Raw genomic sequence first — 26464 nt, forward strand, 5'->3', positions numbered from 1 at the left:
GGAGCAGCAGGTCCTTAAAATAGCTTGGTTTCTCTGGATTCAAACTTGAGGGAAGGCGGCCGTGGATTTCACTTAGATGACTATTTAACAACTTCCCCTCTTGCTGAACCCTCATATCCCTTTTCTCTCATTCCAACAGTGGGCGAGAAGCTCCCGTCACCACGTCTACACAGTGACTGCGTCCCTCTCTGTGTGTACTTTGCCTTCCCTCCTGTGACTTTGGCTACCATCTTCCTTTGCCTTCTCAAGCATCTGGCTCCAGCAGTTTCTTCCCTGTTCTGTATCATCAAGTTTTCCCCATTTACTAGGTCATTCCCATCAGCATAAACATTTGCTGTAACATCACCCATTGTAAGATGAAAAAAAGAAAGATTCTTTACCCTGTATCCTTCTCTAGGATGACTTACTTCTCTCCTCCCTTTGTAGCAAAACTCCTTGAAAGAGTTGTCATCTTCTTTCTTAAATGTACACAGGCTTTTAGCCCCTCACTCCGCTCCACTGAAGTGGCTCTTGCCAAGGTCACCAATGACTCTGTGTTGTTAAATCCAGTGGTCAATTCTCAGACCTCATCTTACTTGACCAGCCTGCAGCATCTGATATAGTCACTCCTTCCTTCTTCGAACTCTTTATAAACTCTTGGCTTTAGAGAACGTGGTGTCTTGGCTTACTTTCTTCATCACTGTTCACTCTTCTGCATTCTCCTTTTCTGGCTTTTTCTCATTGCCCCAACCTTTAAATTCTGAGTACTCTAGAACTTAGTCTTTGGGTCTCTGTGTTGTCATTCCTTACATTTCTACTTCTGAAACACTCTGACATCAAGGCCTGCCCAGGAAATAACCTCTTGTTTTGTCATCCTGGGATCAATAGGGTTCCTGGCTTGAGAGGACCAGTTTGCCCTGGCTGCCACATCTTGGCTCACCAATAACCTTTTTTAAAAAAAAGATTTTATTTATTTATTTATTTAGAGCACATGAGTGGGGGTAGGGGCAGAGAGAGGGGGGAGAGAGAGCATCTCAAACAGATTCCATGCTGAGAGTGGCACCTGCTGTGGGGCTCGATCACATGACCCTGAGATCATGACCTGAGCCGAAATCAAGAGTCAGAAACTTAACCGAGTCACCCTGGCACCCCTTGTAACCCCTATGTATGCAGAGAAATGTCAGGTAGAAATCTTTACTAGATGACTTGCTCTCTGTTCCAGACTTTATTTATTTATTTATTTTCAAAAAACTTTATTTATTTATTCATGAGAGACACGGAGATAGGCAGAGACACAGGCAGAGGAAGAAGCAGGCTCCATTCAGGAAGCCCAATGTGGGACTCGATCCCGTGACTCTGGGATCACGCCCTGAACCAAAGGCAGATGCTCAACCGCTGAGCCGCCCAGGCATCCCTGTTCTAGACTTTAAATAGCATCTACACTTTGATCTCCAAATCTGCATCTTTAGCCCAGATCACTCCCGTAAACCTATCCAACTGCCTCCTGGAAGTCTCCATTTGGATGTCACTTTCAGCTAGGCCTCGGTTCTTTTTCATGAGAAATCACTCTATAAATAGGTATAGATTTGGTATATCTGTGGAGGAGGTGAGTTCAAGGTTTTCCTACATTGCCATTAACAAGAGAACCCTTAACAGGGGGGTGGGGGGTGTGGGGGTAGAGAAGAGCAGAGAATACAGAGAATCAGAGTGAAAATCAGCTCATGAGGTTTAGCATTCAAATGAGAAGAGTTTTAGAAAGTGAAATCAGGAAAAGCTGAGGAAGGATATAATTAGCTAATTCAGGAAACCAAAATCTCTAAAATTAAAATGACCCATCTCAGTACTCATCTCAATGGGTAATTTAAAAAATAAAAGACTCACACCAAGTCATAAAAGTTTAGACTTCCAGGGATAAAAAAGAAAATCATAACAGGTTATAGAAAGGAAAAAAATAACATACAAAAAGATTAAGCATCAGAATGACTTGTTATCATAATACTGTGAAGAGGCAATGCTTGAAATTTTTTTTAGGGATCCCTGGGTGGCGCAGCAGTTTGGTGCCTGCCTTTGGCCCGGGGCGCGATCCTGGAGACTCGGGATCAAATCCCACGTCAGGCTCCCGGTGCATGGAGCCTGCTTCTCCCTCTGCCTATGTCTCTGCCTCTCTCTCTCTCTCTCTCACTATGTGCCTATCATAAATAAATAAAATTAAATTAAAAAAAAAGAAAAAAATTTTTTGTATAAAAATATTGATACAAAAACAAACTCTCATCATATGCAGATACTATGATTGTTTGACCTAAAACAACCCATGACCATTAACTGAAAAATCCAATCACCAGGACTAGTAAGATGGCTGGATACGATATTTACACTAAAAATCAGTAGCAATTCTATGCCTGTCAATTTCTCAAACTCCTCAGGTTTTAACCAAACTCATCTTTTCCCCAAAACAAGGTATTCTGAATATTCACATTTCTGTGAATTTTATCATTACTCTTTCAGTTATTCAGTCTACACACCTTAGGGTTATGTGTTCATTTTTTCTCTCCACATTCAAACAGCCACCTTTTATTATAGATAATTACCAGACAATGCTTTTAAAAATTTTTTGTAAAAGATTTTATTTATTTATTCATGAGAGACACAGAGAGAGAGGCAGAGACATAGGTAGAGGGAGGAGCAGGCTCCCTGCAGGGAGCCTGGTGAAGGACTTGATCCCAGGACCTCGGGATCATGACCTGAGCTGAAGGCAGAGGCTCAACTACTGAGGCCAGACAATGCCTTTTGAATACATCTCTTCTGATATCACCAATACAACACTCATATACTTTTATTTACTTCATACGACACTGAGTCCAGCTCCCTTCCCCTTGACCTTGCTCTACAGTAGAGGCTGGAAATATGGAAATACTAGAGTTCTCAGCCTTGAAGCCAGGAGTGACCATTTGACACCGGTCAGGCTGGTGAGCCATGAGGCAGAAGTCCCTGGGGAGACTGCTGGTTTTCAACAGAAACTAAGGAAGACCAAGAGAATGGATAAAATCTTTAAAGTGCTGGAAAAAGACCCAACCTATAATTAAATATCCGTAAAAATATCCTTCAAAGGAGTGAAATAAAGGGATTTCCTCAGGCAAAAGGAAAACAACTTCAGATAGAAGCCACACTGTAGGAAGGAATGAAGAGCACTAGAGAGAGAAAAATATGTGCGAAATAGAAAGGAATGTTTCTTATTTAGAAAACAATAATGATAGTATTTTATAAAATTTGCAATATATACGGAAGTAGAACATATGACAACAATGTGTAGGGGAAAAAAAGGCCAGAGTCGGGGTGCCTGGGTGGCTCAGTTGGTTAAGCATCTGTCTTAGGCTCAGTCATGATCTCTTCATCTTGGGATCAAGCCCTGCATAGGGCTCCCTGCTCAGCGGGGAGTCTGCTCCTCTCCCTCTGCTCCTCCCCAATTCTGATGGATTGGAGGTAGGGTGTTGGAGAAAAAAACAAGTGAAACCTGACTACGAGATGTCTGGACTGAGCAACTGGAAGAATGAACCTGCCACAGATATGGAGACGATGATGGGATAAGCAGTTCTGTGTGTGACTAAGATCAAGAGATCGATTTGGGACATGTTATTTCTCTCTCTCTCTCTCTCTCTCTCTCCATCCCTCACTTTTTCCTCTTCTGGAAACTTTTCTTGACTTACCTTTTTAAAATCTCTTCTATGACATCTTTGAATTGTTGATTTCCATTTTCCTATTTTTAAAAAAGATTTATTTGAGAGAGAGAGAGACAGACAGACTGGGTGTGTGTGGCGGGGGAGGGGCAGAGGGAGAGAAAGAGATCTCTAGAAGATTCCCTGCTGAGCATGGGCTCAATACAGGGCTCCATCTCATGACCCTGAGATCATGACCTGAGCCAAAACAAGAGTCAGATGCTTAACTGACTGCACCACCTAGGTGCTCCTCTTATTTTTTTTTTTTTTCAGTGTCCTTTTATCTATAGTTCTGACTCTTGCTTCATGGTGAAACATCTTTTCTCTCTGTAAACATTAGTTATAATTTTTTTAAAGGTTTTATTTATTCATGAGAGACACACAGAGAGAAGCAGAGACACAGGCAGAAGGAGAAGCAGGCTCCTCGCAGGGAGCCTGACGTGGGACTCGAACCCGGGTCTCCAGGATCAGGCCCTGGGCTTGAGGTGGCGCTAAACCGCTGAGCCACCCAGGCTGCCCAACATTAGTTATAACTTAAAAGGTTTTTTTTTTCTGCCCAATGAAGTATCTTTTTCTTTTTTTTTTTTCTCTTTTTTTTTTTCTATGCTCCTTTCTTTCCAGGGTTTAACTTTTTACCGTTTTTATTCAAAGTTAATAATTCTGCAAGGTTCACTGTAGAAAACAACATCATCGTTGGCCACCTCTCCCTTTGTGTCATTTTGCTACTTCCCCTCCCCCAGGCAAACACTTTCAGTTCTTTTAGTTGATACTATTAAATACCATACTTGCACTGCTACCTCTTGACTTTTCAGTTTCGGGAACTGTCTTTTTCATTGGTGAATGAGAATTTACCCTCCTTTCCATCTCTGCTGCCGTAAGCATGCTCTGTTGTCAGCCCTCCCATGCTTCCAATGTTATTAGGTAATTATTGAATGTGAACACTATTATTTTTTGCCAGTTGCAATTGTTTTTTTCTTTTTTAAAAGAATATTTTATTTTTAAGTAATCTCTATACCTCATATTGTGCTTGAACTCCCAACCCTGAGACCAGGAGTCCCATGCTCTACTGACTGAGCCAGCGAGGCACCCCCTTTTCTTACTGATTTGTAGGAGTTCTTTATATAGCTAGGCTATTATTCCTTTGTTAGTTGTATGTGTTGCAGAAAGCTTTCATTCTGAGTCTGTCTTTTCACTTTGTTGATGGAGCTTCTGTTATATAGAACTTTATATTATAATGTAATCACACATGGCCATCATTTCTTGACGGTTTGTGACTCCCCCCACTTGTTAAAGAAAATTACCTTGAGGTCATGAAACTATTTTCCTATATTTCCTTCTAAAAATTTAAAGTTGTGCTTTTCACACTCAGAACTTCAATTCACCCGCAAAATCAGTTTTCTGTGTGATATGAAGTAGGGATAAACGTTTCATGGTTTTCCACGTAGGTGATCAGTGATCCCAACACCACTTATTAAAGAGCTTCTGTGGGATTTGATTGGCTGAGCCATGTTGATGGTAGCTGTGGCTGAGGGGGTGGCCAGAAAGCAGCTGGGAAGTCCCACAGACTTGCACTGCCTTGGCTTTTGGTTTCAGTCTAGTGATCTGAGCTGAAGAAGTTTTTGCATCTTGCTCTGCTCCGCTTCTAAGGCATCACACCCTCTCGGGCCCGCTGCTGCCTCCGGAGCTCACTTGAAGGGCATGACTGGGATGGAGAGTCCGAGCCTGGGACACTGTGGATCTGTTCCCTGGGTCACCTGCATTGGGCACTTAGCCCCAGGCCAGCCCTGTGACCTCCCTAGGGAAGATGTTGCTCTGGGATTGGAAAGAGTGGGAGAAGAGGAGAAACAAACGGGGATAGAAAGCAGCAGTGAGTGGAATCCCCTGCTCTGAGAATCCATTGCTTCCGCTCAGATTGGTGGTGCTACCAGGACAGGGTGCTGTAAGCCTGTCCCATGCATTGTGAAGCAAAGGTGATTAGGGAAAGCAGCAGGAAGATAGGTTGTATATTTTATCAGCCCACAAGGACTGAAGCTCAGCTCTAAAAGTGCACCTGCTAATTATCTTCACAAAAATGGAGACACTTGTCTTAACACCAGAAGATTTTGATTTTATTGTGCCTTCTAAAGGGTGCATCAAGTCCAGATAGAAAGACTGCAGCAGAGCACCTCTGACATCCCAAATGCAAAATCAAAGTAGCAATTCAAACTGGAACCTCAGGACATAAAGCTGGTAGAGAAAAGATGTCTTTGCTCTGCCAAGTGGTAGTTTGGAATGGCAAAATAGCAGGGGATTATCTAGCTTTAAAGATGAAGGCGTTAATGATGTTGATTCCAGAAAGGTTAAGAAGTCCAAAGGAAAGGGGACTATTTTGAAAGGAATTCAAATGAAGAAAGCTAAAACAGGGGTGCTGGAAGGGCCTTCCAGATTTTGCTCAAAGTATTAGGAAAAGAGGATCTGAATATAATAAGGCAGATGCTGAAAGTGAACCTGTTGCATAAGAAAGTCAACTTGATAAAAAAAAAACATTTCTTATCTTCATTTTTGACGCCGGTGCAAGCCACAGGCCCCTGACGTAACCAATGAAGAAGAGAGACTTGTAAAAGAAAAAGTGTTGAGCTCAGGATCAAATTTTTGTTTTGAACAAATAACTGCTGGCATCATAAACAAATTATGTTCAAGCGAAGAAGCAGAACACAACGAGAAGTGTGAGGAAAGCTTTTTAGAAGCCGAGGGAATGTCAACAAAAGTAGAAGTTGGGGAAAGGAAGGAACATTTGCATAGTGATATGTGGAATGTGGCTCTGAAATGGACAACTGCTCACAAACTGAGAAAGAATAAGTCAAGAAGATCTCTTTCTGCTGGCACAGATAGAAAAAAGGACAATGAGCCTGTGTTTTTCCAGCAAATGGAACAAAGAAGCTCTTGGCCCCCCATAATACAAAGCCTTTAAGAACTGGACGCTTCCTGGGTCACCTTTTAATTTTGTCCAAGAAATGCTTTTCCGTGATCCACGGAAGCTCCTCATTGCTACCTTAATTCTCAATTGGACCTCAGGCAAAATGGCAATGGCTGTGCTTTGGGAATTTCTGGAGAAGCATCCTTTGGCTAAGGTAGCATGAACCTGACTGGAGAGATGTGTCAGATCTTCTTAAACCTCTTGGTCCCTACGATATCCTCGAGCAAAAACCATCATCAAGTTCTCAGATGAATAGCTAACATAGCCAATAGCTATCAATCATAGCTCTGATTGAGCTTCATGGGATTGGCAGATATGGCAATGACTCTTACCGAATTTTTTCATCAATGAGTAGAAGAAGGTGCATCCTGAAGACCATAAGTTAAATAAATATCATGACTGATTTTAGGAAAATCTTGAAAAATTAAGTCTGTCTTAAAATTCTTTGAAGTTTTCAAACTCATTTTTTATATGTTACTTGTATATTTGATTTAGAAGAGCCCCGTCAAGCACAACCATTGCCTTTACAGGCATATAGATTTATTTTATTTTATTTTTTATTTTATTTTATTTTATTTTATTTTATTTTATTTTATTTTATTTTATTTTATTTTATTTATTTTATTTGGCACCAAAGCAAGGTTTATTGAGTGATAGAGGGATGGGCTCCAAAGAGGGATGGGACAAAGAGAGTTGCACAGGCATACAGATTTTAATCGGTCCAACTTGAAACATAGGTTTTCTTTTTTTGTCACTTCAAATTTTTATTTAAATTCTAGGTGGTTAACATACAGTATAATATTGGTTTCAGAAGCAGAATTTAGTAATTTGTAACTTACATATAACACCCAGTACTCCTCACAAGTGCCCTCCTTAATACCCATCACCATTTTAGCCCAGCCCCACCTACATCCAGCAACTCTCTCTAGTTGAGAATCTCTTATGGTTTCCTTCCTCCTCTCTCTCTTTTTTTGTCTTCCTTCCTCTATGATCATCTGTTTTGTTTCTTAAATTCCACACATAAGTGAAATATGGTAATTGTCTTTGTCTAACTTTATTTTGCTTAGCATAATACCCTCTAGCTCCATCCATGTCTTTCCAAATGGCAAGATATCCTTCTTTTTGATGCCTGAGTAACATTCCAATGTATATATATATACCACATCTTCCTTTATCCATTCATTAATTGGTGGACATTTGGGCTCTTTCCATAATTTGCCTATTGTTGATAATGCAGCTATAAACATTGGGGTGCATGTGCCCTTTGAAATCAGTATTTTCGTATGCTTTTTAATTTTGGGGGGAACTTTCGTACTGTTTTCCAGAGTGGCTGCACTAGTTTGCATTCCACCGGCAGTATAAGAGGGCTCCCCTTTCTCCACATCCTCTCCAATATCTGTTGTTTTCTGTGTTGTTAATTTTAGCCATTCTGACCAGTGTGAGGTGGTATCTCATTGTGGTTTTGGTTTGTATTTCCCTGATGATGAGTGATGTAGATAGGTTTTCTTAGTGTGTGTAACATTGGTAGATCTTTGCTACTGAGCATTCTAGAACATGTTCTGAGATTTTTTAAAAAATAAATTGTTATTTGACAGCAATCCTAAAAATATAAATGACTTTTCCAATAATAAAATGTGATTTGAAGTTGAAAAAAAAAAAAAGAGCTTCCGTTCTCCCTTGATTTTTTTTTTTTAAGGGCCCCTTTTATCATTTGTCAAATTTACACATATGTTTAAGTCTTGTGTTCTTTTTTCTTTTTCTTTTTTCTTTTTTTAAAGATTTTATTTATTTACTTGAGAGAGACAGCCCAGGAGTGGGAGGGAGGGGCGGAGGGAGAAGGAGGGACAGAGGGAAGCAGACTCCTTGATGAGCAGAGAGCCTGACACAGAGCTTAATCCCAAGACCCCGAGACCAGGACCTGAACCAAAGGCAGGTGCTTAACAACTGAGCCACACAGGTTCTCCTAAGCTGTGTGTTCTTTTTATGCATTTGTGTATGTTCATTTTGTGTATTCCATTGGTTTACTGCTTGATTAACATAAAGTCTTAATTATTACAGTTTGACTATGTCTTTGATATCTAGATGTTCTTGTTCATCTTCAATAATTTCTTGGCTATTCTTAGCATTTGCTGTTCCATATGAATTTTAGGATCAGCTTATCAAGTTCCATGAAAATCCCTTTTGGGATTTTGATTTATAGTTGAATTGCATTTATATATTAGATCGGAGAATTAGTCTGATTTTGGTTATGGTATTAAGTATTCCCTTTCATGAAATGTGGCATATGTTTTTCCAGTTTTCTTTAATGTTTCTCAATGACATCTTATACTTTTCTCCATGGAAGCCTTCCATGTATTTTGATGGTATATTTATTTATATTTTTATTGTTATAAAGTGATATTTTTAAGAGAAAACGTCTGGCTATCATAGGCATATAGGGATAAAATTGCTTCTTGTGTATTTATTTTTATTTAAAGCACAATTTTGCTGGATTCTTATAATTTGGATTTACTATCTAGACAATTTTGTCACATGATTAATGATAATTTTGATTCTTCTCTTTTATGCTTTATTCCTCTTATTTATCTTACATGTTTTACTCTGCTAATATATCTAGTACATTGTTGAACAGAAATGAGGATGCATGTATCTTTGTTGCTGATGATTAAGGGAAATCTAATATTTTTTTGGGGGGGGATTCTAATATTTCAATTCTAATATTACAGTTGCAGTAGGATATTATATTTATTTTCTATTCCCAACTTGCTGAAGAGTTTTCATTGTAGGGGCACCTGGGTGGCTCAGTTGGCTGCGCGTTGGCTCTTGATTTCGGCTTAGGTCATGATTTCAGGGGTGTGAGATCGAGCCCTGTGTGGGGCTCCACACTCAGCCAGGAGTGTGAGATTCTATTCTGTGTCTCGTCTCCTTCAGCCCTCCCCCTGCCTGCTTTCTCTCTGTCTTTATCTCTAAATAATAAATAAATCTTAAAAAAAAGTTTTTGTTGTAAAAGGTTCTTCAATTTTACCAAATACTTGTGTGTATGTTTGCATACCCGTGCCCGTGAGCCTATAGAATAGTTGAATCATGCTTTTTATCTTTCAGCTTGTTACAAGTATTTAAGGTGACAAGTTTTCTCTAAGTATAATTTATCTGCATCCTGCAAGTTTTTAAAAGGGAGGTATATTTTACATTCAGTGAAATGCACAGATCCTAAGTATACAGTTTGGCCAGTTCTAACAAATTCATATATTCTTGTAACCTATATACCCTATCAAGTTATGGAACATTTCCATCAACCCTGAAAGTTATTTCATGTTTCTTCTTGGTCAAGCCCACCTCCCCAGAACCAGCTACTCTTGAGGATTTTGTCGCCAGTCTCTTGGATTTTGTCACCATTTGTAACTTTTACCAACTCTTGAAATTCATGAGTCTTACTCTGAATTCTTCTCATTCAGCATAATACTTGTGAAATTCATCTATATTATATGTATCAGTAGTTCCATTCCTTTCTATTGTTAATAGTATTCCTTTGGGTTAATAAGTCACCATTCATTCATTCTTCTATCCAGGAATGTCTGGATTGTGTCCATATTTTGGCTGTTAGGAACATTGCCGTTATTATCATTCTTATGCTAGTTTTCAATAGAGCCATGGCCTGGCTCTATTTCCCATTTCTCCTGGGAAAATACCTAGGAGTAGAATTATTAGGTCAATTGAGTAGTATAGGTTTAACTTTCCAAGAGACCGCTAAACAGTGTTTCAAAGTGATGTTTGCATTTTACACTCTTTCTAGCAATCAGAGTTCTGGTTGTCCATTCTGACATTTAAATGTCCCTCTCTGACATTTAAAAATTTTAGCCATTCTAATGGGAGGAGAGGTGTGATCTCTGAGTGGTGTTCAGTTGCATTGCACAGTAACACTGGTAAGTACCTTCTCGTGTGCTCGCTGGCTGGCTGAGTGTCTTCTTTTGTAAAGTGTCTCTGTTTTGGAGGAGGTCACGAAGAGGATGTGACCTCCAGTTGACCATTTAGCTGCACCAGGGCCATGGGAGGCTCCTCATCCCCTCCTCTGGCCCTGGAGTGTCCACTGCCCACTGTTCCCCAGCCAGAGTCGTTGCAAAGACGTAGCCTGAAGAGAGTAGGGTGTTAAGATCAGCTGGAAGGTTTGTTACTGAACCCTGTTAAGGCCTCTATATAAACCTCGAAGATTCTGGGGTGGGGGCGGGCGCCAGGATCTACTTGCTTGCAGCCGCTCAACACGAGCCTCCTAAGTAAATGCCCTTGCTTATTGAACCAGCCATCCTCCCAATCTGGGAGGCTTCCTTTTCCTTCTGTCTCTTTCTGCCCTCTACTTATGGAGGCTGGTTTGCAAACCAATGCTATTTTATTTATTTATTTATTTATTTATTTATTTATTTATTTATTTATTTGAGAGAGACAGAATGTTCGAGCACAGTGGAGGGGAAAGCAGGGGAGGGGCAGAGAGAGAGGGAGAAGCAGATTCCCTGCTGAGCAGGGAGGTGGATGTGGGGCTTGATCCCAGGACCCTGAGATCATGACCTGAGCTCAGGGCAGATGCCTAACCAACTGAGCCACCCAGGCGCCCCCCACCCCCACAACTCCCCAAAGCTATTTATATTTTACCCATTTTTTCCACTTTTTAAAAAAAATCAATATGTAGGAGTTCTTGCATGGATCTTCTGGATAGGAGTCCTTTGTTAGATACGTGTGTTATGAATTTTTTCTTCTTGTATGTGGTTTGCTTTTTCTTTGTTTTAATGTGCCTTTTGGAGAATGGAAGTTACTCATTTCGGTGATACCCAGTTTCTCAAGAATTTTATGTGTAGTGTTTTCAGTGTTCTTTTAAGAAATATTTGCATACCCTGAGTTTGCCAAGGTAGTCTCCTATTGCTCCTACAAGCTTTACAGTTATAACTTCTTCATTTTGTTCTGTAATCATCCTATTTTATCTGAAAATGTCTTTATTTCAACTTTATTCTTTAGGACATTCTCTCTGGATCTTGAATTCTGGGTGGACAGCCTTTTTTTCTTCTTTTAGCCCTTAAAAGATGTTGTCTCCCTGTCTTGTTTCTGATGAGAAGAGCATGGTAATTCAAATTACTGATCCACTTTTTCTGTGGCTGCTTTCAAGGTTTTTCCTTTTAATATTGGTTACACCAGTTTGACTATGATATGTGTAGAGGGTTTTCGTTTGTTGGTTTTGACTTTTGTATTTATTCTACTTGTATTTTGCCGAACTTCTTGAATATGTGAATTTATCTTTTTTTTAAAAACCAAATTTGGAAAGTTTCAGTCATATTCCTTCAGATGTGTTTTGACTTTTTCTCTTTCTCCCTGCCTCTTGTACTGTAATTATACCTCTGCTAGATATTTTTAAATTTTCCATGGGCCCTAAGGCCCCACATGTATGCTTCAGAGTAGGTGTCTGGTGATTCTTCTGCCCCAGGTCCAATTTTTCTTACACACATTTGGTAAAGGACCACGGAGTAGAGTTGGTCATAGGTACAGGCTCTGTATATGGGTGCTGTTAGGAATTCTCACCTATCATGCTTACCTTTGTTTAATCTCTAGAATACGTTGAAAGTTCAGTGCTTTTTGGGGTGCCTGGGTGGCTCAGTCAATTAAGCATCTGCCTTTGGCTCGGGTTGTGATCACAGGGTCCTGGGATCGAGCCCCACATCAGGCTCCCTGCTCAGCGGAGAGTCTGCTTTCCCTCTGCCCCTCCCCTTGCTTATGCTCCCTCTCTCTCTCTTATTCTCTTTCTCTCTCATACTCACTCTCTTTCTCTCTCAATTAAATAAATTAAAAAAGAAAAGAAAGTTCAGGACTTTTCTAATCCATCTGTGGAGGCCTCTTGTGCTTCCCTCTGCTATACCAAGGATAAAGGCAGTCATGCTTGTCTGTTTTTGGATTTTATTTCATTAGGGTTTTTTTTTTTATAATTTAATTAGGTTTAATTGCATCCTTGACTCTGTGATGTACTTGAGAAGACCATGATTTTGTGGTTAACCACCTTCATCTTGTTAGGATGGGAACAATATTGTCTCATAACTTTCTATATCCTATGTGGAAGTAGAAGTATCCTACTGGTTTTGACATGCTATATTTAAATTAAACATTTTTTCCCCCATTCTACAAACTTTCTAATTTCCATGATGATGTTTTTTTTCCTCTGACCCCTGTGTATTTCTGGTACTTTAAGATATCTAAATATGCAGATTTCAGAAAGTTATTAAGTTATTGTTTTAACTATTGATTCCTAACTTGATTACATTTCAATGAGATTGAAGCAGGTATGCTTTGGAGTGTTTAATATTTGTTATGATTGCCTTATATCTTTGAATGATCAGGGTTTTTTTTTTTAAGTTTTATTTATTTAAGTAATCTCTATACCCAATGTGGAGCTAGAACTCACGATCTGGGGATCAAGAGTCACATGCTCTTCTGACTGAGCCAGCCAGCGAGGCACCCCTAAATGGTCAGTTTTTATGAATGCTGCATGTGAATAAAATAGCACATATTTCTTAGTTTTTGGTTCACTAGAGAAAGCTGCTGTTCAAATGGTTCTTCCTAAATCCTTTAAAATTTTTGTCTCCTTGATTGTAACTTGCTGAGAGAGGCATATGATCGCCAATTCCTCCTTGTAATTCTTTAATTTTTGCTCTATATGTTGTAAGCCACAGGATTAGGTATGTACAAGTTTAAGATTGCACCTTTCATTATTGTGTGGTGACCCACTATAATCTCATCGGTGTTATTTGCCTTCAAGGCCATGCAACTTTAGTTTATGCTCTTCATTCTTGTTTCCTCTGTATTTCTGGGATGTAGGAATTGCTCTTCTTTTTTTCTGTTGAACTCCATTGTAGATTAAACTACCCCTTCCCATTTTTGTCTAGCATGTCAGTGTGTGCATGTGCATGAGTATGTGTGTGTGTGTGCTACAGCTGCTAGGCTTGCTGTATGAAGTTTGCTCACTCTCTGGCCCCTACAGTCATTCAGGGCCATCCTCTCTGGCCTTCATCATGACTTTTAACCTTCTCTCATCACTAAGTACTTTATTTTCATGTCCTCATTCACATTCCCTAGCAAGCAACCCTGATTGGCCTTGCTTGTCATTTTGCTCTGATCCCACCGTAAGAGGCCTGGCCTATGTACGAATTAGCCACCCTTGGGACACTTGCTTGTCCCTAAAGCAGCTGGGTCTGCATGCCAGCCAATTTCATGTACAGAGTACTGTGGAATGGCAAACTGGCCACCTTGGTCCTTCTGTGTGTGGGCTGTTAGTGACCTTGTTCTGGTTTGGTTGTCAGCTTAGCTTCTGTCCAGAATCTGCTGCTGCACCACAGGGCAGCGTGGTGCCTGCAGACTGCTCTGGAAGCCAGGGTCTATTGCTAGGCCCTGAGGAAGGCTCGAGAATCACATCTTGGGAGCTCTGATCAATCCCTTTGCCTCTTAAGCTGGCTCAGTGTTCATTGTCAGGCTTTCTCCCTGTCTCTCCAGTCACCTACCCCTTCATCACAGATGGAGGCTATTAGGTCATGTTGGGAAATGCTTCTGAAATTGGCTGTTGAGCAACACCTTATAAAGCAGAGCATGGAAAATGGGCTCTTATGACTTACTTTTTTAAATTAGAGCATAAGTGGGGTGAAGAAGGGCAGAGGGAGAGAGAGAATCTTAAGCAACACTGGGTTGGGGCCTGACCTGGGGCTCGATCCCATAACCCTGAGATCATGACCTGAGTGGAAATCAAGAGTCGGATCCTTGACTGACCAAGCCACTCAGGCACCCCTATTGTGACTTTTTGTGTACGAGAAGTCTTGCCTGGCTGAGACCAGTGAGGTCTGATTTTATAGCTTTTCTGGTCTTGAGAGCCTGTCCAAGTATGGGAAACTTTCTCCATTTGAAAGAGTAGGATCTGTTTTTTTTTTTTTTTAATTTTTTATTTATTTATGATAGTCACAGAGAGAGAGAGAGAGGCAGAGACACAGGCAGAGGGAGAAGCAGGCTCCATGCACCGGAAGCCCGACGTGGGACTCGATCCCGGGTCTCCAGGATCGCGCCCTGGGCCAAAGGCAGGCGCCAAACCGCTGCGCCACCCAGGGATCCCTAGGATCTGTTATTTATTTCAACTCTAAGAAGCTCTGGGAGCAAGTCTCGGATCCTCCTCTCATTTGCCTGTTCATCAGTATCCTTGGTGAGTGATACGGGAGATTCGCTCGCTGTCGATCACAGAGCGATGGCTTATCAGAGCTGGAAGAAAGCTCCAGAATCTCCTCCAGCCTCCTCACTTTGCCATGACGTCACCGAGCTCCGCAGAAAGGAAGGGGCTGCTCAAAGTCACTCATCAGCAGGTGGCAGAGATGGGATGAGGACCTGGTCCCTCTCCCCTCTGGTCTGGAGCCTTCATCCTCAAAGGCAGAGCACGAAATCACACTTGGAGTTTTAGCACTGTTTCATCAGAGTGGATTTCGAGTCTGCAGTGACAGGAATGGCTAGAAATTACAGTGTAGGAAGAGCTCTGGTCCCTTGATGTGTATGTAATTGGGGACAGGAGCAAATGACTTGAGCGAGGGTAGGATTCACACCCAGGGCCTTTGGGTTGTGCGAGGGGAGGTTGTGAATGCTGCTCTGAGCCTCGTGTTGTCTCATCTGCCCAGATGAAGGACAGTCTCACCCCACGTCTTGTTTCCAATGTCATAGGTTTTTCTTTTTCTTCCTCTTCAGTCCGTTTCCTGCCTTCTTTCCTTCTTCCACCGTGTTCCTATACACCATTAACCCCTCGTTTCTGTAATCTTTGTTTCTTTCCCTCCTAACCTCTGACATAAAGTATTAATTTTTGGCATTTTTTCCCTTTTCTTTGAAGTGCTCCTTCTGGCTACAAAAACTTCCAATTAAGTTTTTTAAATAAAAGATAGAAGTTAAAAGCAACGGCTGCCTCGGGTTAGCAGGATGGAAACTTGTAGTTGCTTGAAGCTGTACTTCAAAAAGAGAAAACTCAATTTTCAAAGTGGAGAAGTTTATTCATAAAATACATTGTGCTCGAAAAATGGATTCTCTGGGCTGCAGAGGAGTCAAGCTGTAGGTCAGTTGTTCTGTTGTATTTATTTACAGAATCTCCTTTTTCTGTGTAATGTTTTCATTCTAAACAAAAGTAAAGAGAAATTTTTGAGCATCTGGATCGTTGTTCTGTTCCCAGTAACGTTAATTAAGTTAATATTGAGATTCTCATCTTTACTAACTAAACTTTGATAAAGTTCTTGTGTATATTTGCTTTTATGTGCTGTGGATACATACAAAAGAGTATATGAATGCATCTCAAATTTTTCTTTTTTTTAGCAACTTCCCTTATTTCTATATTTAAAATGATTTTATTTATTTTTATTATTAGAGGATGGGGAGAGAGAGAGAGAATCTCAGGCAGACTCCACATTCATAGCAGAGCCCAACATGGGGCTCAGTCTCGTGACCCTGAGATCATGACCTGAGCCTAAGTCAAGAATCTGATGCTTAACCGACTGAGCCACCAAGGTGCCCCTAAAGATTTTATTTTTTTCAGTAATTTCTACAACCAGTGTGGGACTTGAACTTACAACCCTGCGATTAGGAGTCAAGTGCTCTACCGAGCCAAGCCCACCAGGCACCCCATCAATTTCCCTTACTTCTAAATTCCACTTATAATAGGGCTCTTGAGAGAATGTGGAGGTGTTCCTGGAGGAATCACAGGGGAGAAAAGACAGTGACCAGAGTTTATAAAGGTTTATGCGGTGGGTTTCCAGGGTTCTGTGAGTCTCTTGGTTGCCGGGAGGGAACATCCACTCAACTTGTCTTTCCCTCTGGCTCAGGGCCACCTTATATTCTAGCCAGGAAGGGCTAGCCACTCCATTTACTCAGCATTCAGAAGCCCCAGCAAATCCAAGAAAAACTGGGCTTCCTAGAAAAACTGAGACTGACTAGCAACATGGACAAAAAAAAAAGGGGAAGTTTTCAGGGGTGTCTGGGTGGCTCAGTTGGTTGGGTGTCCAAATCTTCATTTTAGCTCAGGTCATGATCTTGGGGTTGTGAGATTGAGCCCCATGTTGGGCTCTGTGCTAAGCACAGAGTCTGCTGGAGATTATCTCCCCCAGTTTCCCCATTTCCCCTGCTTGCAGTGTGTTCTCTCTCTCCAAAATAAATAAATAACTTTTTTTTTTTAAAGGGGGAAACTTCTAGAAAAATCACTCCCCCCATTCTCACCCTCAATCCAAAGATAATCAAGAGGAAAAATAAACAATCCTCACTAAATGCAATGTTTTTCAAACTGCCAGCTGGTTCCACTGGTGAATCATGACATCAATTCAAAGGCTTATGATCTGCGTTACAATAGAGGAACAAATAGAAAATCCAAATACGTGGCTCAGTGAAGGTAATTGTTTCCGTGACTCTTTTCACATGTGTCTGTATATAGGACACAGGAACCTGATATAAAATGTTGACTTGAGGAGCGTTTGGGGGGCTCAGTCCTTTAGGTGCCCAACTTTTGGCTTCACCTTAGGTGGTGATTGCAGGGCTGTGGGATTGCGTCCTGAATCGGGCTCAGTGCACAGCCAGGAGTCGGCTTGAGATTCTCTCCCTCTCCCTCTGTCCCTCCCCCTCTGCTCTCTCTCCCTCTCTCTTTCAAATACACAAATAGATCTTTTTTTTTTTTTTCTTTTCTTTTTTTTAAATGTTGACTTGAAAGGAGTCTGGGACTGGCTTAAAGGGTGTGGAGCTTCTCCCATGTGCCAAGCCCTCCCCTCTGGGCAGGACTTCCGTGTTTACCACAGAAGCCCCACTTTTTACCTGAGGCCTGCAGGCCTGACTGGCTTTATGCCTTTTTTTTCTTTTTTAAGATTTTATTTATTCATGAGAGACAGAGAGAGAGAGAGAGAGAGAGGCAGAGACACAGGCAGGGAGAAGCAGGCTCCCTGTGAGGAGCCTGATGCGGAACTTGATCCCAGGACCCCAGGCTCATACCTGAGCCAAAGGCAGATGCTCAACCGTTGAACCCCCCAGGCACCCCTGGCCTGATGCTTTCTGAGGGATACTTATCATCTTTGCCTAATTTCATTATCTGTGTGCTAATATTACCATTTTTAAAAATAGATCTGCCTCTGGAGCTCCAAGCCCACATCCAGCCACTCTAGTCAAGCTGCTGTCATCTGGGAGGCTGCCTCCTGCAGGGGCCTCAGGAGGGGGGTGGTTTGGGGGACTGAGCGAGAGAAATGATGGGACCACAAGGTGGCAGTGGCACACACTGGCTTTACTGGGTGACACTTCTCTATTTCCCAGCTGTGGAGTCCCTTTCAGCTGGAGTGTGTGTGTGTGTATGTGTGTGTGTGTGTGTGTGTGTAGGGGGGTTGCTATTCAGAAGGGGAGAGGGCAGGGGGCTCCGCGGGGAGAGGGGGTTATGTGTCTAGCTGGTGGCCCTGGCGGGGAGTCAGGGTCGAGTACTCCAGAGGACAGTAGCACCTGAAGTCTTGTCAGGAGCCTCCAGATGCCAGGTAAGTTTTGTGGATGCAGGGCAGGGAGGCCCTAAATGCCTGAAAATCTGTTTGTTTGGACTGTTTGTAAATGACTGGATGTGTGAGAGTTTGAGCTTGGTCCCAGTGGGCTCCTGAGCCAGCAGGCCCCAGCCTGCAGTGGAGAAACCGCGTGGGGGCCCGACACAAAGGCCGACTTGGGCTCATCATATAACATCCCCCATCCACTCTCCTCACCGAGACCTGAGCTATTAAAAAAAATGCAAATCAGGACTCGTTACTGCCCCGCTTTCTTATGCTTTCCATATGTCTGTAATACCTTTGCCCGTCTCTGTATTTTGGCAAGACAGTGATGCCAGGGGGCAGGATGCTGAGCATCTGCGGCCAGGGGCCCGGGTGTGACGAGTCTGGAAAGGTATACCGAGGCCAGGTGGAGAGCCAGGTGTGTCATGTTGAGGCGCAGGTTCTGCCGAGGGGGTGGAACCAAGAGGGCCCAGCATCCTGTACATATTTTAAAATTTTATAAGACTATAAGATTTTATTTTACCAGTATTTGGTGATGAGATGGCGCTTAAGTAGGTTTCTTGTTTGGACTCTTCTCTGAAGCTTGACCCTGACTTGAGCAAAAGGAATGTGGGAACATCATGTATAATGCTTGAAAACAACCCAGACGTAGGAGTGCTTAGCTTGTTATTGGCTCTTGTTACTTGTTCTCAAAAGTTGTCTTTCTGTGCTTTAAAATATATTTAATGAAAATCTGTCTTATTTTATTTTTTAATTTTTTTAAATTTTTATTTATTTATGATAGTCAGAGAGAGAGAGAGAGAGAAGCAGAGACACAGGCAGAGGGAGAAGCAGGCCCCATGCACTGGGAGCCTGATGTGGGATTCGATCCCGGGTCTCCACGATTATGCCCTGAGCCAAAGGCAGGCGCTAAACCGCTGTGCCACCCAGGGATCCCTTATTTTATTTTTTAAATTTATGATAGACATAGAGAGAGAGGCAGAGACACAGGCAGAAGGAGAAGCAGGCTCCGTGCAGGGAGCCCGATGTGGGACTCGATCCCAGGACTCCAGGATCCCGCCCTGACCAAAGGCAGGCGCCAAACCGCTGAGCCACTCAGGATCCCCAAATCTTATTTTAAAATCAAGTTTTTTAAAAAAGATTTTATTTATTGATTCGTGAGAGATAAAGAAAAAGAGGCAGAGACACAGGCAGAGGAAGAAGCAGACTCCCTATGCGGGAGCCTGATGCGGGACTGGATCCTGGGACCTGGGATCACGACCTGAGCCGAAGGCAGATGCTCAACCACTGAGCCACCCAGGTGCCCCTAAAATTGACATTTAAACAACATTTAAAAAATTCTAATTTTGGGGCACCTGGGTGATTCAGTGGGTTAAGTGTTGATTTTGGCTCAGGTCATGATCTCAGGGTCGTGAGATCAAGCCCCGTGTCAGGCTCTGTGCTGGGTGGGGGAGCCTGCTTAAGATTCTCTGTCTTGCTCTACCCCTGTCCCCCCACCCCCCCTCATGCTCTCTCTCTCTCTTAAAAAAAAAAAATCCAATTGTTTTCTAATTGGTGATTCAAATAGGAAAAAATTCTCACCAGTTGATCCCTTATTTGCTTTTTGTCTTCACTTTTTTCTGTATTCCAATTTTATATTTTGCCTGTCTTAGGAGTTAATTTTCTTCTGTAATATTTTCGGTTTTTGAAAACTTCTCATGTTTGTGTGATGCTTTTCTACTAAAAAAAAATTAGTTCATTTTACTGATCCAGTTGAAGTAGCAGCGGTCCTCTGTGCCTTTGTCTGGTGGGCGAATGTGACAGAGGAAGGGACTGTGTCTCCATCCACCTAGTAGCTGAATCCGGAGAATATCACTGTGTAGAGGTTTCCAGCTGCAGTGTGGTGAGTCTGGACCCAGCCTTGAGTTTATAGGCTGCAGAGATTCATCTGCCTTCGATTTTGATGAAGTACGAGAGTTGCCTCTAGTTATGTCAGAATCTTTGGATATTATTACATTAACATTTACTTTATGCTTAGTTTTTTTTTTTAATTCAGTATTTTTGATGTCACCAGTTTTATGCCCCTGGGGATGGTTTCTAGAAGCTTTGTGACAGCAGCTGGTTCTTTTTTTCGAATGATTAGAAGTTCCAAAAAAGACACTTTCCTTATTTATGAAGAATCATACTTTATCTTACATTATTTGTAATCTAAGAACCTGAGATTCTTAGTCACCCTCCTCACCAGTTTGGATGGACACTCTTAAGCCATTTGGAAGGGCAGGGCCGGGAAAGAACAGCTTTGGAGCTTTGGTGTACCAACGAGATCGTTAGCACTAGGAATGTGTTCAAATGCATCATTTGGTGTTATGTTGACTTTTTGTAGCCTTCTAAAAATATACAGTTGTTTCTAGTACTAAATGAAGATAAATCTCAGAACATTCTAGCTTTTCAGTTTGTTCAATGGGAGAGAAATTTTGTCTGTAGAATCTGTTGACGCAGGTGAGGGTGGGATACAGGAAATGTACTCTGTGATTGATTGGGGTGACCACACCTCTGGGGGGTGTCTGGGTGTGAATCCACCTTTATACACCTGGAGTGTGGAAAATTGTCATTTATGCGGCCCTTCTGTGGTTTTAAGTTTGAATCTTCTAGAAGGGCGGGGGCTTTATTATTTAGCAGATAAGTTTTTCCTTTTTGTGCTTTCCTCTTTAATTTTTAATTGTATTTTTAAAAAAGATTTTTTAAATTTATTAATGAGAGACCAAGACACAGGCAGGGGGAGAAGCAGGCTCCATGCAGGGAGCCCGATGTGGGCCTCCATCCTAGGACCCTGGGATCAGGTCCTGAGCCGAAGGCAGATGCTCAACCACTGAGCCACCCAGGTGCCCTGATTTTCTTTTTTTAAACAAGGTCATTCCTTTTGTATTCTCAGAGAACAAAGATGAGAGGGATTTAGGAGAACTCTTTGCTTCAAAGCACCTCTTGATAAATTCAATGCCCATTTTCTCTTTCCCATTGCTGTTTTACTCTTGGTAGTCACTGATAACACCATTTTCCAGTTTATCCTGGATGTGTGAATCAGGATTACGTGCTAGAAGAACTGAGTCTAACTATGTTTTGAAAATAACCGAAGCTAAATGTGTGTATAGCTATAGTATTAATAAATATTTTTCTCTTTCTGCCTAACTAGCTTGGTTTTTAGGAGTTATTTGGTAGTCTTGGCTCACGGTATTTTATTTTATTTAAATATTTTGTTTTCATTTTTTATTTTTTAAAAATATTTTGTTTTTAAATAATCTCTACGCCCAATGTGGTACTTGAATTTACAACGAGATCAAGAGTTGCACACTCCACCCGCTGAGCCAGCTGGGCTTACAAAATTTTAAAATGAGGGCTTGTAGACATTTGTTTTTCAGACCTTTGCTGGGTATGTGTTATATGCTGGGCGGTACATACAGGCTTTGGAGTCAGGGAGATGTGAATTCAAGTTCGGATTCTTCATCTGCCAGCTGTTGTGCCTTGGGCAAATCACTTAGCCATTCTGAGTTGTGGTATATAGAATAGGCTTCATAATATGTAGCTTCTGTGATGTCAGAAGGGTTAAATAGGGCACTATGCATAAAACAGTGCTTGATTTTAGCAAGCAGTTAATAAATGTTAATTTTGCCTTCCCCGGAAGGATTTCAGACTTTAAAAATTACCCTTTTTCACAAATCTAAAAATCAGACTATTTACCAGTCTTTTAAAAATTACGTAAAATGAGTTTTGCTGTCAATAATTTTGCTTTTAGAAAGTTACCTACACACATGACCTGCCCTAAATGAATTCTTCTAGTTGATTCTGAGTTAGAAAACCCCTTTGATATGAAAAAAGCATGGTTACAAATGCTCATTCTTCCGCATATATGTTGTTTGTGATTATTATGTAAGTATACTGTAAAATGCAGATTAATCCAGCCAATATTTGCTTAGCATGTGAAAGAAAAAACTGTGTTCCTTTGACTTCAGAATTAACAGTATAAGACTACCTGCGGGCTTTAGCATTCTAGCAAACTTTTGCAGACCTAACTAGGAATCTCATTGTCATTTGCAATTGGCAGCACAGGGGAAATCTTAAAATGCTGACATTGGCAGGCTTCAGGTGTTTTTTTTTTTTTGCATTCATTGCTGTCTAGGGAAGCAGGGTATTTAGCAGTTTTCCCTACTTTTGGTACCGTTTCATACTTTCTAATTTACCAAACTTGTTCTCTTTTTATAAATCCATGTAAATGTAAAGTCACACATTCCTGATAAACTCTGCAAAATATATTTGCTTACTTAGTCGTTGACCCACCTGAGTCCCTCTTTTCTTTCTGTAGTCTTTAAAAAAAAATCCTCTTTTTTTCCCCCCTGTTTATCTCCAACCTTCATTCTGTAGAAGACCTCTCCAGATGCTGAAGTTAGGACCCTCTCTGGGGGGATGATCCCTGCTGGACCTGAAGCCACCAGGAGGTTTTTGAGAGCCTCAAGCACTGTGTTCTGTGTACCTCTTGATAAAATGAAAGTCTAATTCAGGCAGCGTCTGGAGAGGGAGGAGATTGCAAGCAAGAGAACCATTGAGTTGGGGAGTTTTTACTTCAGGCTGATGTTAAATTATAAACTCAAAACTTCAGGTAGAAACATGGAATATGCCTGGTAATTCGTTTTTTTTTTTTTTTTTTTTAAGATTTTATTTATTTATTAGAGAGACCAGAAGCAGGTGGAGCTGCAGGGAGAGGAGAGGAAGAGGGAGAAGCAGGCCTCCTGCTGAGCAGGGAGCCTGATGTAGGGCTGTATCCCAGGATCCCAGGATCATGATCTGAGCAGAAGGCAGACGCTTAACCCACTGAGCCACCCAGGCGCCCCATCCCTGGTAATTCTCGATATGAGTTGCCTTTAAGACTTTTTTCTTTTGCCCAAAGGAATGATTGTAATTTCATAATTTCACTTAAAGTTACATAAAGTAAAACTTGGAGTATTTCTCAGTAGGTCACAGTATCCTCTAAGTCAGGAAGCAGGTAAGTAATAGAAAAATGAGGACGTGGTTGGCTTTATTTGGGAGACTACTTCAGAATGAAAGCTTTTGGAGAAAAAGTATACAGAGGATATATTTTGAGGTTATGTTAATAGGTGTTCATGAGATCATATTTTTCTAAATTGTTAAGTAATGACTATCTTTATCTTTCATAATACTTTTTTTCCCTTTTGGATTATTAAAAATTTTTAAATATTTATAAAAAAAATTTTTTATTTATTTATGATAGTCACACACACAGAGAGAGAGAGAGGCAGAGACACAGGCAGAGGGAGAAGCAGGCTCCATGCACCGGGAGCCCGACGTGGGATTCGATCCCGGGTCTCCAGGATCGCGCCCTGGGCCAAAGGCAGGCGCCAAACCGCTGTGCCACCCAGGGATCCCGGATTATTAAAAAATTTTATTTAAATTCAGTTTGTCAACATATAGTATAACAACCAGTGCTCATCCCATTGTGTGCCTGTCACCCAGTTACCCCAACTCACCATCCTCCTCCCCTTCTGCAACCCTTTGTTTCCCAGTTAGGAGTCTCTCATGGTTTGTCTTCCTCTCTAGTTTTTCCCCATTCAGTTTCCCCTCCTTCCCTCATAGTCCCTTTCACTATTTCTTGTATTCCACATATGAATGAGACCATATGATGATTGTCTTTCTCCAGTTGAGTTCTTCACTCAGCATAATACCCTCCAGTTCCATCCATGTCAAAACAATGACATTTGTCAAAACAAATGATAGGTATTCATCCTTTCTGATGGCTGAGTAATATTCCAGTGTGTATATAGACCACATCTTCTTTATCCATCATCTGTCGAAGGACATCGTGGCTCCTTCCACAGTTTGGCTATTGTGGACATTGCTGCTATGAATATTGGGGTGAATGTGTCCCATTGTTTCACTGCATCTCTATCTTTGGGATAAATAACCTGTGGTGCAATTGCTGGGTCTTAGGGTAGCTCTGTTTTTAACTTCTTTTTTTTTTTTTTTTTTAAAGATTTATTTATTTATTCATTCAGAGAGAGCGAGAGAGAGGCAGAGACACAGACAGAGGGAGAAGCAGGCCCCAGGCAGGAAGCCCGATGCGGGACTCGATCCCGGGTCTCCAGGATCACACCCCAGGCTGCAGGCGGCACTAAACTGCTGCGCCACCGGGGCTGCCCTGTTTTTAACTTCTTGAGGACCTTTAATAATTTTTTTTTTTTTACCTCCAGTTCCATTTATCTTATGTTACACTAGCTCATGTCAGTGTGTAACACTTCTTGTCTTGCTCCTTTTACTTCCATTCTCTCTTTTTATTCTTAGATCTGTCTCTCTCCTTCAAAGATTTCTTTGTTTTCTCCTTCAAAGATTTGTTTTCAAGAGAGAGAGAGAGAGCATAAGCGAGAGGGGCATAGGAAGAGGGAGAGAGAATCCCAAGCAGATTCTTGCTGAGTGTAGAGCCCAGTGTGGGGCTCAATCTCATGACCCTGAGATCACAACCTAAGCTGAAACTAAGAGTCAAATGCTTAACTGACTGTACCTCCCAGGCCTCCTCCTATCATTTTAAAAAGGCTTTCTCTTTTTAGGACAGCTTTATATTTTACAGAAAAATCACAAGGATAGTACAGAGAGTTCCCCTATACTCTGCACTGTTTCTCCTATTATTAACATCTTACATTAGTTTAGTATATTTGTTACAATTAATGAACCAATATCAATACATTATTATTAACTAAAGTCCATACTTGATTCACCTGTCCTTAGTTTTTACCTAATGTTCTTTTTCTGTCCCAGATTCTCTTCAGGATACTATATTATACTTAGTTGTTATGTCTTCTTAGATTCCTTTTGGTTGTGATGGCTTCAGAGGCTTTCCTTGTTTTTGATGACATAGACAGTTTTGGAGGAGTCCTGGTCAGGTATTTTGTAGAAGATCCCTCAACAGGGTTTTTTTTGATTTTTTTTTTTTATGATTAGATAGGGATTATGGGTTTTAGGGAGGAAGATCACAGAGGTAAAGTGCCATTTTCATCACATCATATCAAGAGCATATATATCAACATGATTTATTATTGTTGCTGTGACCTTGGTCACTTGGCTGAGGTAGTATTTGTCAGGATTTCCCACTGTAAAATTACTCCCACCCCATCCTTTCCATGTTATCCTCTTTGGAAGGAAGTCACTATGTGCAGCCCACATCTAAGGGGTAGACACCTATGCTCTACCTCTTTGAAGGCCGAGTACCTACGTACATTATTTTAATTTCTTCTACATAGGAGACTTGTCTTTTCTGCCCATTTATTTATTTAATTACTTATTTATGTCAGTATGGATTCCTGGATATTTATTTCATACTTTGGGTTATGATCCAATCTACTTTATTTTCTTTTTTCCAACTTGGACTATTGGGAGCTTTTTCAATTGTCTCCTGGATCCCTTTGACATGTTTCCAATGAAGCAGCCTTTTTTTTTCCTGCCCTAGCCCTAGAGTCTGTCATTTTTCCAAGTAATCCAGGTTCCTTTCATTAAAGAATAGTATTAGAAACCAAGATCTGGGCTAGGTGTGCTCATTGCTTCTGGGATGCCATTGCTTCTAGGCTCTCTCAGCAAGGGATTATTTGTGGGCATAGGCATGTCTCTTTTTAAACAGCATATAAATGGAATTTTCTTCCTTAAAAAAAATCCAACATGTAGACTGTATCTTTTAGAGGCAGTTTTAATTGTTTCACATTTTTAATGAATGCTGATTGTGGTAGAAGCTCTGGGATGCCCAGCCTCATCGTCATTATCCATGGCAACTTTTGCCTCCTTGCCTGAAGTTTTCTCTAACTGCTGGACACTTTTCAGCCACAAGGAATCTAGGGTGAAAGCATGAGAATTAATACCTGGCAATTTTCAGATCTCTCCAACAGCTGCAGGTGTTCACAATGAGAGTGTGCTGCTCAACACATCCTTTTGTGACTGCCTTCTCTTCTTTGTCTCGCTTTCCTCTTCCCCAGCCTGGAATGCTTCCTGGAATTGCGTCTCAAATAAACTACTTGCACTTGAATCTTTGTTTCAGGTTATGCTCCTGGGGGAACCTAAACTAGTTCACCAATCTGTTTAGATATATTTCTATCATGTAATGCTTTCTCTGTGTAATCATGCTTCTCCCTCCCCTACTCCCTTCCTTTCTTCATCTAGTTTTTTTTCTCCCTATCCTACCAATCATTTAGAACTTTTATATTCTACTTCTCTTCTTTTCAAGGTTATTTTTTATCTTTTTAACA

General features: G+C 41.2%; 1 pseudogene; it reads left to right on the top strand.

Annotated features, from left to right (window-relative positions):
* The first annotated feature begins 5390 nt into the window (after positions 1 to 5390).
* On the top strand, positions 5391 to 6904 carry LOC121479300 (annotated as a pseudogene).
* The last annotated feature ends 19560 nt before the right edge of the window (positions 6905 to 26464 follow it).

Source organism: Vulpes lagopus, chromosome 2 (genome assembly GCF_018345385.1).
Source record: "Vulpes lagopus strain Blue_001 chromosome 2, ASM1834538v1, whole genome shotgun sequence".
NCBI lineage: Eukaryota > Metazoa > Chordata > Mammalia > Carnivora > Canidae > Vulpes > Vulpes lagopus.